General features: G+C 33.5%; 1 long non-coding RNA gene across 1 annotated transcript in view; it reads left to right on the top strand.

The window, feature by feature from the left end:
• Window positions 1–1,899: 1,899 nt before the first annotated feature.
• LOC134693761 (uncharacterized) overlaps window positions 1,900–17,909 on the top strand; it is a 74,293-nt gene continuing 58,283 nt past the window's right edge. The window contains exon 1 of the long non-coding RNA XR_010102466.1: window positions 1,900–2,129. This is a non-coding gene — a long non-coding RNA (uncharacterized LOC134693761). The remainder of the gene's footprint in view (window positions 2,130–17,909) is intronic.

Below are 17,909 nucleotides of genomic sequence, written 5' to 3' on the forward strand. Positions count from 1 at the left end.
GAGGTGTCAATTTTTTCAACACCTCGGTATTTTCCGCCTAGTAAGCGAAAGTATAATAATTATTTTTAAAATGACGATTAAAATATCAGAAAGTCTTAATTGAAGTATATTTTCATTAACTATAGAGTAAACGCTCATTTTTTCTATAAATTGTCCAATTTTGATAATCCGGAAACAGAAGTTATGGTAAACAAATATGGACGACTCGGTCGGCCGCCAAGACAGACGAAGGCGTTTTACCAAAAAAGGTACGCCGATTAAAGTCTCTTCGTCTTATCGTGATGCGGAAATAATGTGTGCAGTTTGGATGCAACTGGTTGTCAAATATGTTGTACCGGTGTCCTATAGCCATTCTTCCCCCATGCCAATTTTTCCTGGGGGAAAAACTGGATCGATCCAATATTTCCCCCCGGAAAAATTGGGATGATCCAACTTTTCCCCCTCAACGTTATAGGGGGAAAATGAGGATCAGGCCAAATTTTCCCCTTTGCGGCATGATAAGCTAGTTTTTCCCCTTTTTAAATTCATAACGTCGGCGACGTCAGTTAGAAACTTTAATCCTAAAAAAAGAATACTAACCTTTTTTGATTAGTTTAGCAGTACCAGAGCTTCATTCGTGAACCCTTGGTATCATTGACCTACTGAATATTACTACTTAAACCACTTCTGGTCAGTTTGAATATTTTGACTTAACATCGCCTTAAAGCTTTCATTCAGGAGAAGAAGTTCGATAAGGGTGAAACTTCATCAAACCTAGGGGAGATATGTACCCTTCTACAACCAGAAGGGGAGACGTGCAGTGGAAACGTAGAAGCACAGGAATTAACTCGCCGTACAAGATCTACAAAAATATTCCACCTGCCCTAATGGTGTATATATTGGGTCGACCACGATCTAGCACTAATGATACAAATATCCATCGGAGTTACACGGACCTGGTTGTAAGTAATAAAAGGCCACCGTACGGCCTTCAAAAATGAAAAAAAAACATATATAGTCGGCTGTAAAAAGCTTCGACCATAAAATTTAGGGAACAATACAAATAAAACTAACATTGATTACAAACTAATTTACCAAAAAAAAACAAATCAAACGACAGGAACCAACAACAACCACTGTACCCGGTACTACATGTTCCTGGCTTTAGAATGGTCATTGGTACATAGAGAATGTGGGGGCCATAAACTCAACCCTCCCCAATGAACCCAACCTAGGACAACACACCGCAAGGAAAAAAGTATCAGTTGCAATTGGCTTCACTAAAAGTGTTGATACGTTGCACAATAATCACATACACAAAAACAATAGAAACAAAGCACCGAAATAAAAGTACTCGTAGTTACTGAAAGCTATTTCAAAGCTAGTGAATATGTAGACGGACTAGTGGGCATAGACAGACTGGTAAACATGTGAACAGACGGGTGAATATGTAGACAAGACTGGTAAATATGTGAAAAGACGGGTGAATATGTAGACAAGACTGGTAAATATGTGAAAAGACGGGTGAATATGTAGACAGACATGCAGTTGAGAATGAAGAAAGACTAGGGGACACAAAGAAAGACAGATTAATTGAAACATAGACAGACTGATAAACCTGTAGACAGGACTTGTGTTAATGTAAAAGAACTAAAAATTTGTATCTATAAACCATTTTCTAACACAGTTCGGTTTAATTTTCAGACGTGTACATATATGCAGTAATATCGATAATATAGGGGGGAAAGATTGGCATGAGGGAAAAGTGACTATATGTATACGTATTGTCAAATTTCCGCGGGGGAAGAATGGCAATGATCCAAAATTTCCAGGGGGGAAATATTGGCTCATGCCAGTCTTTCCCCCGGGGGAAAAATTGGCATGGGGGACGGATGGCTATATAACACCGGCATAGGAAAATTAGTTGATAGAATGAATGTAAACACACCACGCACTTGTCCTTTCATCTGGCGATCTGACGATTTGAATGGATCGTTTACTTTTATGTTTTTAAGTTCTGTATTCATATGATAAGTGTATATCTGGATGGAATTGAACCGACTTCCTTATGGTCCCTAACATGCAGGACGTAGTAAACCAAAGGCCAAGCTGATGCCAAGCTTCAGTGTAAAACTTTGAGCAGGTGCCAGGTAATTTGCATTTACAAATCCAAACATTTTAAAACTTGAGTTGTTTATTATGCCCCACGACACCAGCATGTCTGGTAAAACAGCCGTTAGATGTCATAGTAATCTAAACTAGATACATGTATGAAAAAAATGATTATTTACCAAAAAATCCAGGTGGTCAGTTTATGTTTGTAATAATTTAGGAACAAACACCCAAGTCAAGGCAAAAAACAAATACAAACATATTGATAACAATTGCAAGAAAGCAATAAACAAAATAGCTGCGGTATCGTAGCTCTTTAGGTCCTTTTGTTATTTTTTGACTATTTGCGGACCATAGAGCTACGGATTTTTCCTATTTCAAAACGTTCGGAATTGCGACCCAGGTTCAGGCTGCACTTATTTCCCTAAAATTTATTCTTTATAATCCATGCAAAGCTTGTCAATATATCTAGTTCGTTTCGTTAGATATTTTTCTATGATATGACGTACCTAATTATGTTTGAATATTCATTTCCTTAACACTATTATCTAATTATTTCCATTTGTATACATTCTCCGCCTATTTTGTTCGGCCATATTAAATCTCGTGGTGACGTCACGAAAATCAAGAAAAGATAACTCTTATAGGAAAGCACGTGCTAGTTTGTTTACGTTGTCTTTTATTCTATTTTCATGACATTTTGAATGAAAGTACGTTTAATTAAGGTTAGAGGGAAGCACTAATGACAGGACGATTGCCCGGATAGTGACAGGACGGTTGACCGGACGACAAATAAATAGTCATAACTTTTTTGTTATCCGATAGATTTGTTTAAAATTTGTAAACCTGAAGGTATATTAAACTATATTTTATGAAAATAAAAAAAGAGGGAAAATAATTATTTTTGAGCAAAAAAAGTTGACCGGACGGTATTCACACTCTCCAATATACGCTATATATATATATTTAACAAGTCGACGACAAGTGTTAATATCTCTTTTGTTTTACAATGTTTGTCCATGAAACTCAGGAATCTGTGAGATTTATAAATATATTACACGAAAATATAAACTTTAAAGTAAAAAAGAAAAAAAATCTGCAAAAAAAGTTGACCAGACGGTATCCACCCTCACCGATATATGCTTTATATATATTCAACTGATCGACGATAAGTATTGATATCTCTTTTGTTTTACAATATTTTATCATGAAATTCAGGAATCTGTGAGAATAAAAATTATTGGATACGACAATATAATCTTCATAGTGAAAAAAAAGTTTGTCTCCAAAAAAAACTGACCGGACGGTGTTCACATTCGCCGATGTACGCGTTAATTGTATTGAACTGATAAAAATAAGTGTCAATATCTTATTTGTTTTACAATATTTTTACACGAAACTAAGAAATCTACGAGATCAATAAATACTTGATATGAAAATATAAACCTTATGGTAAATAAAAATGTTTTATCTTCAAAAAAAGTTGACCGGACGGAACAAACATTCGCCGTTATATGCCTTAAATGTAATAAGTTGGTAGACACAAGTGTTTATATCTCTTTTATTTTATCAAATTTATGAAATCTGAGAGATCAATAGTACTTGATATGAAAATATAAACTTTATATCAAATATGTTAAATGTTGTTCTTCAACGATTATTTTTATAATATATCTGTTCATGAAATGAATTAATTTGTATGATTAATAAATATTTTATAAGAAAAATAAACTTTAAAGTAAAAACAATGAGCCCAAAATGTTTATGTGAACGAGTTCACCAATGCATATTAGAAGTAATGATATTTAATCAAATTAATCTAATTTTGACACTTGTTGTAATCACCAATCAAGCCAAATAACATTGTCATTAAAGTTTTCACACCTGAGACATGTGGTAGCATATTGTGAACTTGCTGGACACTGGCAAGTTTCTTTAGGAAGGAGGGTTACAGCATAAACCTTCATAACATTTCTTCTTTAATTGGATACTAATTACCAACTAATTATAAGGTAATTCAATTAAATGTATTTGATGTCTCAGGTGTGAAAACTTTAATGACAATGTTATTTGGCTTGATTGGTGATTACAACAAGTGTCAAAATTAGATTAATTTGATTAAATATCATTACTTCTAATATGCATTGGTGAACTCGTTCACATAAACATTTTGGGCTCATTGTTTTTACTTTAAAGTTTATTTTTCTTATAAAATATTTATTAATCATACAAATTAATTCATTTCATGAACAGATATATTATAAAAATAATCGTTGAAGAACAACATTTAACATATTTGATATAAAGTTTATATTTTCATATCAAGTACTATTGATCTCTCAGATTTCATAAATTTGATAAAATAAAAGAGATATAAACACTTGTGTCTACCAACTTATTACATTTAAGGCATATAACGGCGAATGTTTGTTCCGTCCGGTCAACTTTTTTTGAAGATAAAACATTTTTATTTACCATAAGGTTTATATTTTCATATCAAGTATTTATTGATCTCGTAGATTTCTTAGTTTCGTGTAAAAATATTGTAAAACAAATAAGATATTGACACTTATTTTTATCAGTTCAATACAATTAACGCGTACATCGGCGAATGTGAACACCGTCCGGTCAGTTTTTTTTGGAGACAAACTTTTTTTTCACTATGAAGATTATATTGTCGTATCCAATAATTTTTATTCTCACAGATTCCTGAATTTCATGATAAAATATTGTAAAACAAAAGAGATATCAATACTTGTCGTCGATCAGTTGAATATATATAAAGCATATATCGGTGAGGGTGGATACCGTCTGGTCAACTTTTTTTGCAGATTTTTTTTCTTTTTTACTTTAAAGTTTATATTTTCGTGTAATATATTTATAAATCTCACAGATTCCTGAGTTTCATGGACAAACATTGTAAAACAAAACAGATATTAACACTTGTCGTCGACTAGTTGAATATATATATATATATAGCCTATATTGGAGAGTGTGAATACCGTCCGGTCAACTTTTTTTGCTCAAAAATAATTAGTTTCCCTCTTTTTTTTTATTTTCATAAAATATAGTTTAATATGCCTTCAGGTTTACAAATTTTAAACAAATCTATCGGATAACAAAAAAGTTATGACTATTTATTTGTCGTCCGGTCAACCGTCCTGTCACTATCCGGGCAATCGTCCTGTCATTAGTGCTTCCCTCTAACCTTAATTAAACGTACTTTCATTCAAAATGTCATGAAAATAAAATAAAAGACAACGTAAACAAACTAGCACGTGCTTTCCTATAAGAGTTATCTTTTCTTGATTTTCGTGACGTCACCACGAGATTTAATATGGCCGAACAAAATAGGCGGAGAATGTATACAAATGGAAATAATTAGATAATAGTGTTAAGGAAATGAATATTCAAACATAATTAGGTACGTCATATCATAGAAAAATATCTAACGAAACGAACTAGATATATTGACAAGCTTTGCATGGATTATAAAGAATAAATTTTAGGGAAATAAGTGCAGCCTGAACCTGGGTCGCAATTCCGAACGTTTTGAAATAGGAAAAATCCGTAGCTCTATGGTCCGCAAATAGTCAAAAAATAACAAAAGGACCTAAAGAGCTACGATACCGCAGCTATTTTGTTTATTGCTTTCTTGCAATTGTTATCAATATGTTTGTATTTGTTTTTTGCCTTGACTTGGGTGTTTGTTCCTAAATTATTACAAACATAAACTGACCACCTGGATTTTTTGGTAAATAATCATTTTTTTCATACATGTATCTAGTTTAGATTACTATGACATCTAACGGCTGTTTTACCAGACATGCTGGTGTCGTGGGGCATAATAAACAACTCAAGTTTTAAAATGTTTGGATTTGTAAATGAAAATTACCTGGCACCTGCTCAAAGTTTTACACTGAAGCTTGGCATCAGCTTGGCCTTTGGTTTACTACGTCCTCCATGTTAGGGACCATAAGGAAGTCGGTTCAATTCCATCCAGATATACACTTATCATATGAATACAGAACTTAAAAACATAAAAGTAAACGATCCATTCAAATCGTCAGATCGCCAGATGAAAGGACAAGTGCGTGGTGTGTTTACATTCATTCTATCAACTAATTTTCCTATGCCGGTGTTATATAGCCATCCTTCCCCCATGCCAATTTTTCCCCCGGGGGAAAGACTGGCATGAGCCAATATTTCCCCCCTGGAAATTTTGGATCATTGCCATTCTTCCCCCGCGGAAATTTGACAATACGTATACATATAGTCACTTTTCCCTCATGCCAATCTTTCCCCCCTATATTATCGATATTACTGCATATATGTACACGTCTGAAAATTAAATCGAACTGTGTTAGAAAATGGTTTATAGATACACATTTTTAGTTCTTTTACATTAACACAAGTCCTGTCTACAGGTTTATCAGTCTGTCTATGTTTCAATTAATCTGTCTTTCTTTGTGTCCCCTAGTCTTTCTTCATTCTCAACTGCATGTCTGTCTACATATTCACCCGTCTTTTCACATATTTACCAGTCTTGTCTACATATTCACCCGTCTTTTCACATATTTACCAGTCTTGTCTACATATTCACCCGTCTGTTCACATGTTTACCAGTCTGTCTATGCCCACTAGTCCGTCTACATATTCACTAGCTTTGAAATAGCTTTCAGTAACTACGAGTACTTTTATTTCGGTGCTTTGTTTCTATTGTTTTTGTGTATGTGATTATTGTGCAACGTATCAACACTTTTAGTGAAGCCAATTGCAACTGATACTTTTTTCCTTGCGGTGTGTTGTCCTAGGTTGGGTTCATTGGGGAGGGTTGAGTTTATGGCCCCCACATTCTCTATGTACCAATGACCATTCTAAAGCCAGGAACATGTAGTACCGGGTACAGTGGTTGTTGTTGGTTCCTGTCGTTTGATTTGTTTTTTTTTGGTAAATTAGTTTGTAATCAATGTTAGTTTTATTTGTATTGTTCCCTAAATTTTATGGTCGAAGCTTTTTACAGCCGACTATATATGTTTTTTTTTTCATTTTTGAAGGCCGTACGGTGGCCTTTTATTACTTACAACCAGGTCCGTGTAACTCCGATGGATATTTGTATCATTAGTGCTAGATCGTGGTCGACCCAATATATACACCATTAGGGCAGGTGGAATATTTTTGTAGATCTTGTACGGCGAGTTAATTCCTGTGCTTCTACGTTTCCACTGCACGTCTCCCCTTCTGGTTGTAGAAGGGTACATATCTCCCCTAGGTTTGATGAAGTTTCACCCTTATCGAACTTCTTCTCCTGAATGAAAGCTTTAAGGCGATGTTAAGTCAAAATATTCAAACTGACCAGAAGTGGTTTAAGTAGTAATATTCAGTAGGTCAATGATACCAAGGGTTCACGAATGAAGCTCTGGTACTGCTAAACTAATCAAAAAAGGTTAGTATTCTTTTTTTAGGATTAAAGTTTCTAACTGACGTCGCCGACGTTATGAATTTAAAAAGGGGAAAAACTAGCTTATCATGCCGCAAAGGGGAAAATTTGGCCTGATCCTCATTTTCCCCCTATAACGTTGAGGGGGAAAAGTTGGATCATCCCAATTTTTCCGGGGGGAAATATTGGATCGATCCAGTTTTTCCCCCAGGAAAAATTGGCATGGGGGAAGAATGGCTATAGGACACCGGTACAACATATTTGACAACCAGTTGCATCCAAACTGCACACATTATTTCCGCATCACGATAAGACGAAGAGACTTTAATCGGCGTACCTTTTTTGGTAAAACGCCTTCGTCTGTCTTGGCGGCCGACCGAGTCGTCCATATTTGTTTACCATAACTTCTGTTTCCGGATTATCAAAATTGGACAATTTATAGAAAAAATGAGCGTTTACTCTATAGTTAATGAAAATATACTTCAATTAAGACTTTCTGATATTTTAATCGTCATTTTAAAAATAATTATTATACTTTCGCTTACTAGGCGGAAAATACCGAGGTGTTGAAAAAATTGACACCTCGGTAAACTCCGGAAAATTTTCCGTAAATCTTTATTATGGGTCGGATACCTTACTATGGTTATGAGGAAAAGTGGTTTATAAAGTAGAAAAATCTTAATATTTAAAAGATTTGAATTCACCAGTATAAGAATGCAATTTATATAGCACTGCCTGCGCAAATTTGACACCATTTTTAAAGGCGTTATTTGAAAAATTTATTACTAGGTGTTTGAATGAATCAATACAATTGAAGATGGAAAAAAGTTAAATCTCAAAAATACTGAATCCGAGGAATATTCAAAACGGAAAGTCCCTAATAAAATGACAAAATTAAAAGCTCAATAACATCAAACGAATCGATAACAACTGTCATATTCCTGACTTGGTACAGGAATTTTCTCATGTAGAAAATGGTGGATTGAACCTAGTTTGGTTTGAAATGGGTATGTGTAAAAGAGACAACAACCCGACCAAAGAGCAAATAACAGCCGAAGGCAACCATTTGGTCTCAAATACAGCGAGAAAATCCCACAACCGGATGCGTACTTCAGCTGGCCCCTAAACTTAAATGTATACTAGTTCCGTGATAATGGATGTCATACTAAATTCCGGAATACCGGTATATTAAAGAAACTAAAATTAAAAATCATATAAGACTAACAAAGGCTAAAGGCTCCTGACTTGGGACAGCCGCAACAATGCGGCGGGGTTAAAGATGTTTTTTGAGATCTCGAACCTCCTCTATACCTCTAACCAATGTAGAAAAATCAAACACACAACAATACGTTCAGTAAGTATACTAGTAAGTAGAATAGACAGTTAAGCAATATAACTATGGATTTCTTTACACACAAATCATTAAGTTTTGGAGATGTGTCATGATTTAAATTTTAGTCTTCGATGCTTGATTTTTGTATATTTTAATTAAGTTCTTATTGGCTTTACACTAGTTTTCAATAAGCTTCTTATAATCTCAGATTTGTACTTCATGTCTGTTTTGTTGTTGCGAGGATTTATAAGCACCCTGTAATGTCCGGTTTGTGTTTTGTTTTTGTAAGATGTATTTCTGGTTTGAATCGATCTGATGAGGTGAGCTTTTCAACTGATTTTTATAGTTTGTTCTTATGGTTAGGGGAGAGATTGCGCTATCATTCTAGTTTTACACCGCAAAATTCTATATGTAAAATTGAGAATGGAAATGGGGAATATGTCAAAGAGACAACAACCCGACCAAATAAAAAAAAACAACAGCAGAAGGTCACCAACTGGTCTTCAATGTAGCGAGAAATTCCCGCACCCGGAGGCGTCCTTCAGCTGGCCCCTAAACAAATATATACTAGTTCAGTGATAATGAACGCCATACTAATTTCCAAATTGTACACAAGAAACTAAAATTCATACAATACAAGACTAACAAAGGCCAGAGGCTCCTGACTTGGGACAGGCGCAAACATGCGGCGGGGTTAAACATGTTTGTGAGATCTCAACCCTCCCCCTATACCTCTAACCAATTCATGTAGAAAAGTAAAGTCAGGAGCATGTTATTCATTGATTGTCATTTGTTGCTGTATATGCTATTTGTTTTTCGTTTTATATTTTGCTATGAAGCCGTTAGTTTTCATGAATGAATACGGACGAAATTGAGTTTTGATGTGCAACCCGTAACATAATTTAACCAAAATGAACCAAACTGACAGCTAAAATCGAATATAATAATAATCATATTCTGCTTTGCTAAAATTATAGTTTACGTGTTTTTGGTGGTTTTTTTTCAAATCGTAGATAATGCATCTTCGTAATTATAACACTGATATCGAAGAATAGTTTTTTTTAAAGATGTGGTAATCAATCAAGAGTACGTTCTTGTGTTTGACAACATGTGAAAAAGATATAGGAAAAAAATGTTAATGAATTCTTAGAATACACATGAAACAGTGATTTCAGTTTGTCGGTTGATTTAAACACAGAATATACAGAAAGAAATGCCAAGAAGCCAATCATTTGATTTTTGTGGAAGGAATCAATTTATATTGATCGATACTAAATTACTTTTAAACATATATTATGTTTCGGATTTTAAACGAAAAGTGTTTTTTTTTTCATTAACTGTGGATTTATTGATTTTCGTGGGTACCAATTTTTGTGGATCAAGGAACACTTGTATGTTTGTGGATATTTAATTTCGTGGGTTTGCCGAGGTCTGAATACAAGCCTATAGAAAGTTTGCCATACGTTGAACATTTAATTTCGTGGTTTTCCTGTAGCCACGAAATCCACGAAAATTGATATCCGACGAATAATAATGAATCCACAGTATTTAAACATGAAAGTATGGAAATAAAATTTAGCATTGTGTTTTCCAATATCCCTATATGTTATTGAAAAACATAGTTTGCAGAACCTTTTTTTTTAAGTCGGCCCAACAAAAGAAGAATGGTATAGGCCTATCAGAAAATCGAAATTTCAGCACAATTTCACAGAAGGAAGGAATTATGACCGGACTATTTGGACAGTGCAATGAAATTAGTTTTTAAACAACATTTGCGTATCACAATTGTTTTAATATATTTAGGTTTTGCATGTATTTAATTATTCTAGACTTTGTCGTAAATTTAGGCATAAGTGTTTTACACGGATTATGTGTCATAATCTTGGACAAAGGTCTTAAATGCATTTACTCTATTTATCTCATTATTCATTCTCTGTGACAGTTTTGACTATAATTTACAAATACGTGTCGGACACTAATTACTCTTTTAATCTATTGTTATTTCTAATTTGTCATCTGTTAATCTTCTTAATCCTTAATTGCTTGTGCTTATATAAAATAAATATATATTTTATTATAGTGTCACATATTGATTGACAATATTTACAAATCACAGTATACAATAAAACAATCAATACCCAGTCATAAATTTGACTTATGAGACACTTAACACATGTTATATACATTATTAATATAGTTTAACGGTTAAATTTATAAAATTATCATCAAAAAAGTTAAAACGTGTTTATGCATTTAAAAGCATATATACTTGAGCAAAAAAAAAAAAAAAAAACCGAAATGAATATTGTTAAAAAAAAGTATGGGAATAAGTTAAAAAGAATAAAATATATATTCTTAGTTTTAAAATAATTTCATCTAAATAATAACGATTACATATTTAATTATCTTATAAAAAATTAATTGCAGTGACTTTAAAATTATAAAATAGACTTTTACAACTAGTATGTTATTAGTAATAATTAAGAAAATAATTTTCGTCTCATAAAACTCTTATGTAAACATTTGCTTAAACATTTTTGAATATCAGAACATTTCATTATTTCAACAAGTTTGACATCATCATTTAACATTGAGAAATTGTCAATATATTTTGAACATTCGAACAACAATTCAAACCTAATGTCATCATATAAGGAACATTGCAAAAGAAAATGTTTTTCAGATTCAACACTATCTAAGGAACAACATTTACAAAGTCTATTTTCTAAAGCTGTAGGCGGCCTGGTGTACCTGCCAGTCTCGATGGCTAACGGGAGCGAGCCGGCGCGGAACAAGGCTAGAGTGCGTCTGTACGAGCGTGGTATAATTTGGAGAACGTATGTCTCGGCAAAATTGTTAGTTTTAAATAACCTGTACGTTCGAAGTTTGTTGCCATTTTGATGTCCACGATCATATATATTGTTATTGTTTGTATGTTACATTACATTTAGTTTGGAGTTTGTTGTTCGGTCCTGCCGGACTGCTGAAATAAAAGTTTTAGGAGCGAATCTTCCTTCTTGATTTACATATAGTCGAATAGCCATTTCACCCGGCGATATCTGGTGTTAGGACGAACGGGCAACGGATCTTTCGGATACCTTGTTCTACCTGTGAAGCTGATCCCCCAGCATACAGAAAAATGGATACGCAGAGAACCAGAAATTTTAGTCGAAACTGGAGATACCAGATGTCTGATAATGGAACTACCTTTCAGATCAGAAATTCAACACAACATATGGACAACTGCCTATGTAAGTTTTGTGGAAAAACTGTTAACAACCAATTTCATTTTGAACAATGCATAGCAAAAACGTCTTTTTGCTATAAGTGCAGAAGTTTTGGACATTACGCCAGAATGTGTAGTTTTCATAGACAACCGGACGTGAAAGTTGTCAAAGTTAAATCGAAATCAAAATTACGCCGTGACGCAGAAAGGATGAGGATATTCAAAGAAAACAAAGCTATGTCAATATTTCCTTGTGCGGAACTTACTACTATTGAACTGATGGATTTCTTTCCCGCCTTTAATTATGATAGAGAATTCATTGATAGCGTTACACTCAGGCACGACCGAGTGCATTCAGAGAGAGTGAAGTTTGAAATCAAAAGTGTTCATTACGAAAAGAAATTCAAAGAGCTGAAACAAGAGCATAACAGTGTAATTCGCAATTTAGAAAAATTTCAAAAACAAGGTGCAGATGATAAAAAAGAAATAGAAAAATTACAGGAACGCAATACGGATCTTAAAGCAGTTCATTCTCGGATATACGATCAAAGATGTAAAGCCATCGACCAGCAATATCAATTACAGCGCGACAAAGAACGTATGTTGAATCGAATCACAACACTAGAAGATGAACTGGACAATATTCGGAAAAATACAAGAGAAGATAATCATCCAAACCAAAACTATCGTTACAGAGGACGCTACAATCACGGAAGAAACTTCAGGAACAATTTCAATTGAATATGATATTAAGACCCGGGACGTGTCTTCAGAGGCCGCGGGAATATATGACCGGACTATTTGGACAGTGCAATGAAATTAGTTTTTAAACAACATTTGGGTATCACAATTGTTTTAATATATTTAGGTTTTGCATGTATTTAATTATTCTAGACTTTGTCGTAAATTTAGGCATAAGTGTTTTACACGGATTATGTGTCATAATCTTGGACAAAGGTCTTAAATGCATTTACTCTATTTATCTCATTATTCATTCTCTGTGACAGTTTTGACTATAATTTACAAATACGTGTCGGACACTAATTACTCTTTTAATCTATTGTTATTTCTAATTTGTCATCTGTTAATCTTCTTAATCCTTAATTGCTTGTGCTTATATATATTGTTATTGTTTGTATGTTACATTACATTTAGTTTGGAGTTTGTTGTTCGGTCCTGCCGGACTGCTGAAATAAAAGTTTTAGGAGCGAATCTTCCTTCTTGATTTACATATAGTCGAATAGCCATTTCACCCGGCGATAGAATAATAAAAAGAGTATACGTACACGCATTAACAAAATTACATTAACACTAAGATATATTTGCGTATTTATTATTATAAGTGATAAGCTAAAATTTATCATTAATAAATAGATCTACAGTTTTTCCTATAGTATTACAGCCTAACTTCTTTGTGGCACCTATCAATGTCTGAAAACCAAGATGGTATAATCATTCAATTTGAAATGGAAATAATATCGCAGATCATAGATAATGGAAAAGCTAAATGATGTTCCAACTATGCAGTGATATCGCCTTCCATAAGTGTCATCAAGTTCATCTTTAATGTGATCCGTTATGTCCTTCAGTTTGTCAAAAACAAGAGGATCAAAGAAGCCAGATTATTCAGTTTCACTTTCAGATATATTGATGATGTTCTTTCCATAAACAATCTGAACATTTCTGATTGGGTTCCATTGATATATCCCCCAGAACTAGAGATTAAAGAAACAACAGACACCGCTTCCTCCGCCTCATTTTTAGACTTATATCTCGAATTTGACTTACACAGTCATCTTAGTACCAGAATCTATGACAAACGAGACGATTTTAATTTTGAAATTATAAATTTCCCCCACCTTAGTAGCAACATACCAACTTCACTTGCATATGGGATATATATTTCCCAACTTATTCGATATTCAAGAGCTTGCAGCTCCTACTCAGACTTTGTAAAACGTCATCAGTGTCTGAGTAGAAATTTGATGAACCAGGGGTATGTCAAAGAACGTCTCGTCCTTTTTCTAAAAAGTTCATCGGAAAGTACCAAGACCTTGTTGATAAATATTTCGTGTCAACTTCTCAAATAATACACGATGGTCTTGATGTATAGATTCTGCGTACTGATGTTGTTTATCATCTTAACAACATGTTTTACTGTTCCTTCATTTGTCTTTGTTTTATTATTAATATTACTTTTACTTTTGAATGGTTTTATGTAACTCGAATAATTCAAGCCCTTAGGGCTTGAATTCTTCATGATCATTGGACGCGTCAGCAGCCCTGTCTCTGAGAGGGCCCAATCAGATCGCAGGTCATTATAATTATGCATGATTTTGCGCAGAACTCACTTCCGTAGTTTCCGGTTGTTGAATTCAAAACAAAAACATGGACATCTTTGAAGCCTTACAAGATTTAGAAGCTAAATATGACTTTATATTTAAAGAAAAACAAAAGCTCGCTATTACATCCATATTTAACTGTCAGGATACCTTCATTGTTCTGCCAACTGCTTACGGCAAGTCCAAAATTTACTCACATTTGCCAGAATTGTACGAACTTGTAACCCATGCCAAAGGGACAGTGCTTGTTATATCACCTATCCAAGCCCTAATGATTGACCAGGTTACCAAACTTGAAAACAATGGTGTTAGTGCTACATTCCTTGGGGAAAAGCAAACAGACAAAAGTATTCCGGCACGAACACTGGTATAAAAAGAGATCTTACTCTTGAACAACAACGATTACTTCGTGAAAACTTATTAGACTACAAAGAATGTCTTATTGAGGAAGAAAGTGAACTTTCATGTGAGTTAGAGGACTTTGCTTTAGACCACATTGTAAAAAATGCACCATATTTGTTATGTGAAGATGATGTGATATCTCTAGGACTTGTTAGCCCTGAGCTTGCTGCAGATATTTTAACACTTATTGAAGAAGTCTAAGTACATACAGTGATGTAGGGTCATATAATATGTACAATGTATTTTCAAAAGTTCTAGAATTTTTTGTGTCAAAATATTGCATGAATTTTGTTTTTGAAATGCGACATACAATATTTACAATGTACTTTCATAAACTCAACCAAGTTCAATTTTGTTTTATCGTGTAAACCTACAGGTCTGTGGATGTTCAACTTTAAATGCTCAGATAAAGATACGTACAACTGTATGCATGGTATGTGTGGGATTTCATAAACTCATCCAAGTTCTATTTTTTTTTATCGTGTAATCTACATGTCTGTAGATGTTCAATTTTTAATGCTCAGAAAAAGATACGTACAACTGTATGCATGGTATGTGTAGTGATCGATAGGGAGCGTAATATAACGACTGTATTATTCGGGTTAGGTTTTATGTGATATCCGTTTGACGTGGTTCGGTAATATACATCTAGTCAATGTGTGTGTATTGGCTTTAAGTTTTTGGTGGTTTGTTTTGTATATGCGACTCTTTGTATTTCTCTTGTTCTTATTATGTGACTCTGTACTTTAACAAATCCCGTCAGTACTATTTTGGTATATTATATGTCATTATGATATATTTCTGTTGTATACGTTGAACCACAAACGTCAAAATCATTCAATCGAGTAGTGGAATTGACTATTTTTGGATTCTCATAAATTCTACATATAACTTTTGGACTAGTTTAAATATCGGTCTATTTCTGTAATTTGTTCTTACATACTTTTGATTTTTTTAACTCTGTATGCTTACATTGCCTATGTAAATTTTAAAACTGTTTGTATGCACATTGAACGACAAATTTATGTGACGTATACAAATTTTATGACGTCAGACACTCAAGTCAATCCATGTGTTTTTGTGTTCTGTTAAATTGGCCCTTTTAAAATTGTTATGCGATGATGACTGATGTACCCATATTTTGACTATTTTATTTATTGTGACTGTTTATTTAACGCATCATGTAAATATAACGGAATTTGATGAGACTGTTATTAAAGAGAGAGGGTTAGCGCTATAGAACCAGGTTTAATCCACCATTTTCTACAGTTGAAAATGCCTGTACCAAGTCAGGAATATGACAGTTCTTGTCTATTCGTTTTTGATACGTTTTGTTATTTGATTTTGCCATGTGATTATGGACTTTCCGTATTGATTTTCCTCTGAGTTCAGTATTTTTGTGATTTTACTTTTCACTCTAGAATATTCTACAAAAGCTTCCCTTGTAAATTGCAATGTTCGCCTTTGCATGGCTTTAGACATGTCAACTGCTTTGATCTCTACAAATATGACATTGTATTTGTATTTAATTTAGTTGCAAACAGCTAAAGAGAATGCCAAGAAAAGGATGTTTAAGATCAATTGATAGTCATGAAACTAGTTATCATTAGATAAAATCTAACAAGCTCGTTTTATTTATGGAAAACTATATTCAGAGATGCTTTAGGTGACAAAGGCTAGTTTATGACTAAACTTTTTTGTTGTTGTTTAAAAAAAAATGTTGTCCAGAACAGTAATGAGCTAAACAGTAATGATAAAAAAAAACAATGAAATAATAGGTCTCGTGGGAGAACGTATTAATCGAAATCAACGAGTTAAACATCATATAAACTATACACTTGGTAATCACCTATCTATATTTAAAAACGTACAATGGCAGGCATCAATTATTATGTGAACTGGGTCAAATACCAATTAGTAAATTACACGATATTTTCATAGAGCGTAACACCCTGTCATTCTTCAACCCACTGTATGAATATTCTCGTATAATTACAGCTTTTTGCCGAAAAACCTGAAGATCACAAACGTCATTTTCGGAAAATTAAATATATTAGCAGAGGTATTGATTTTATCAACTTATTTAGTATATTTAATGACTCTACCGTTAAAAACTTTATACCTCCCTATTTTGATAATATAGAACCACCTATAATTTCATACCCATACAACAAAAACAGCAGAAGTTTAATTTTGAATTATACGTCCTTTACATCAGACGTGAATATATATATTAATACCCCCTTAACTTGAAACTGTGAATCGTCTAAGTTTAGATATGTTCCCTATGGCCATGTTATTACAGGGGACCTCAATATCGTCCAGGATAGAGAGGTTAAAACGTTTTGAAAAAAGGACCAAAATATCGTCCTCCATCTAAAAAAGATTGGAAAGAGTGTCGTCAAGTCACCAAAGATGCCCTTTCCTTGTTTGGTAAAAAGTGGTGTAAAAGGGAACAATCTTCATTCTTATTTAAATAAATGTATGAATTTGGTAGATAAGAGAATATCACATTTTGAAAATAATTTAAAGTAAATAATAAAGTACATAATACACCTATTTCCAGAATAAGAAATAAACTTCAAAAACTTTCAAAGTGGTTTGTGTTTGTACCGGCCGACAAAGCAGCCACCAATGTGGTGGTGGTATGCCGTAAATACTACACGGACGTTCTTAAGAATGAAATTTTAAATTCATCTACATTCAAGTCCATCCGCTCCACAGAGAGTCATATAGTAAACAAACATATCACAACCACATCAAAGCTTAAGGCTTCTTCTGAACATTTGAAGGTCCCCACTATATATTGGCTACCTAAACTACACACAAAAAAAATTAAATATCGTTTCATCTCGGCCTCTAGTAAGTGTTCTACAACTAATCTTTCAGTACTCTTAACTAGTTCATTAACTACTATTAAAGAGCTTAATATCATAAACTATTGTAATAAAATGTATGAACATAGTGGTATAAACCATTTTCGGAGTGTAAAAAGTTCTATGAATATTTTAGATAAATTACGTACTTTTGATGGTCCTTTTGATTCTGTTGACAGTTCTGATTTTTCTACTCTTT

This window comes from Mytilus trossulus, chromosome 12 (assembly GCF_036588685.1).
Source record: "Mytilus trossulus isolate FHL-02 chromosome 12, PNRI_Mtr1.1.1.hap1, whole genome shotgun sequence".
NCBI lineage: Eukaryota > Metazoa > Mollusca > Bivalvia > Mytilida > Mytilidae > Mytilus > Mytilus trossulus.